Source organism: Sceloporus undulatus, chromosome 1, assembly GCF_019175285.1.
Source record: "Sceloporus undulatus isolate JIND9_A2432 ecotype Alabama chromosome 1, SceUnd_v1.1, whole genome shotgun sequence".
Classification (NCBI taxonomy): domain Eukaryota; kingdom Metazoa; phylum Chordata; class Lepidosauria; order Squamata; family Phrynosomatidae; genus Sceloporus; species Sceloporus undulatus.
In genome coordinates, this window is record NC_056522.1 from 58,830,142 (window position 1) to 58,832,452 (window position 2,311).

General features: G+C 42.6%; 1 long non-coding RNA gene across 1 annotated transcript in view; it reads left to right on the forward strand.

The window, feature by feature from the left end:
- Positions 1 to 916: 916 nt before the first annotated feature.
- The window catches only part of LOC121936879, a 10,284-nt gene continuing 8,889 nt past the window's right edge, over positions 917 to 2,311 (forward strand). The window contains exon 1 of the long non-coding RNA XR_006105041.1: positions 917 to 1,087. This is a non-coding gene — a long non-coding RNA (uncharacterized LOC121936879). The remainder of the gene's footprint in view (positions 1,088 to 2,311) is intronic.

Here is a 2,311-nt window from a genome sequence, read left to right on the forward strand (position 1 = left end):
GAGAACCTGTTTTTGCATTACTGCTTTGTTATGATCACAGCAATCCTATATAAGAGGCTTCAAATGATCGACCCAGCAGTGCCATACCTTTATTAGGGTTGCTGGTGCTTGTGGGAACTACATGGTGCTGTTGAGCAAAAATTATCAGCTCTTGTACATATCACTGCTGCAATGTGGAATTTGACCACACAGAAGTGTTCTTTCTCAATGGTTAATGCATTGACTAGACAAAGAATGAATTGGGCCTCTGTGTGCAAAGCACTTTGCTATTCCTATCGCATTCATCCTCACATTAATCTTGGGAAGAAAGGAGCCAGTTTCATGTCCAAATTATAGCTGAAAGCTTGAGGGATGAGGGAGGGAGAGAGAGTTTTCCTTTAGGATTACTGAGTGAATGTTTGGGCGAACTAGAATGGGAATGCAACGCAGGCCAGATGCCAAGTCACTATATTCAGTGGGACATCCTGGCTTTCTAAATATCTGTGCTAGTGTGGGAGAAAGAAGAAAGTTTTGTCTGTGGGTATTCTGCCAGTTTGAGGCGTATCATTTCCTGGTTTGACCCAGTTTCCTTTTAGAACAGGACGGGAACTGGACAGAGTAGGCACAATTCAAGAGACACAGGCAAGCATGGCAAAGCTGTAATCATTTGTGCTTCAGTTTGGCAGCCTGCAGTGAGTTTTTCTGTCTCACGCTGATTTGTGTACCCAGGCTCTGTAGCTGAGTAGCTCAGAATGATTAATTTAGAAAGAAACAAGCCTGTTCACAATGCTGCAACCTGGAATGGTTGAGATGATGAGTTCCTATTCATATTTAATCACAGCATGAGGGCAGTCCTGTTTTTTTAACCCTAACAAGATCTGTCATTAAAAGTTACTGGAGCTTGACTTTTCTTCATTCTCCGCTAGTCACCCAAATCTAAGGCTGTGGGTCGGATTTTCTTTACAGACAGCTGAGCTACTGCTCTCCCATGAGTCTTTGTTTCTGTTTTTGCTGGATAATGATGATAGGCAGTGCTGGTGGCAGACTTGCTTGTTGGGGAAAGAGGCTTTGATGAATTACGGCTCCTCCAAAGGGACAAATATATCAGGTGTGTTTCGTTTTTTCTTCACCATGGCATTATGATGAAAGAAGCTCAGCATACATTATCCTTATTTCACCAGCAAAAACAAAAGAAATTACTAAAATGGATCCTTATAATAGGTAATGTAGAAAATATTGGTAGTATCAGATATATCTTTATTCAGATCTTTATTGGTATGCTAATCTGAAAAGCTAGGAAGTAGATTCAATTGTCTCTTTTAGGTCTCTTCCAGGGAGATTTCAGACTTGATCTATACAAGGACCCATTTGTTTGTCTTTTTTGCTGTCCACAGTATCCTCAGCATTCTTCTCCAGCACTGCATCTCAAATTACTTGGTTTTCTTTATATCCGCTTTCTTCACTTTCCATATTTCACAGCTGTACATGGTGATGTGGGATAAAATGGCTTGTATGATTCTGACTTTAGTGCTCACTTGTCTTTACTCTTTAGAATCTTGTCTAATTCCTTCATAGCTGCCCTTCTTAGTCCTAGTCTTCTGCTGATTTCTTGACTGCAGTCTTTATTCTGAACAATGTTTGATCCAAGGTACTGGAACGCTTTAACTATTTCAGTTTCCTCATTGCCTAGGTTAAATTTATATAGATCCTAAATGCTCGTTATTTTTTATTTCTTTATGTTCAGCAGTAATCCTGCCTTTGCACTTTCTTCCTTGACTTTCCTTAATAATTGTTCTAAGTCTGTGGTGTTTTCCACCAGTAGTATGATGTCATCTGCATATCTTAGGCCTATGGTGTGCCCTCGTCATGTGCTAGGGGTTGGCCGAGGGCACACTGCCCATATGTGCCTCACCCCTAGCACGTGACGAGGGCATAAAAATGGCGGCGCCCTGTACACACGGGCTTTGCCAATTTGATGTGATGGAGGCTTAGCATCTGCACGTCGCACCCCTTTGTGACGTTGCAAGTGCGCCAAGGGTGCCACAGAAAGAACCCACTTTTTGCAGGTTCTTTTTGCCACGCAAGGAAGCCACGCAGTTTGTCCGCTGTGGCTTCATTGCGTGGCAAAACAAGGTGCCGGCAGACCGCCCTTTTTGGGCGGTCTGTACCCCGCCTTAGATTGCTGATATCCCTTACTCCTTGCTTCACTCCTCCTCCTTCTGAGCCTAGACCTATTGACCCTGAGTTTAATCCACTTGTACTGTAACAGAAATTTCAGGAAACTTAGATTTCTAGGATTGGCAGATCAATAGGATTAGCAAGAGGACCTAGT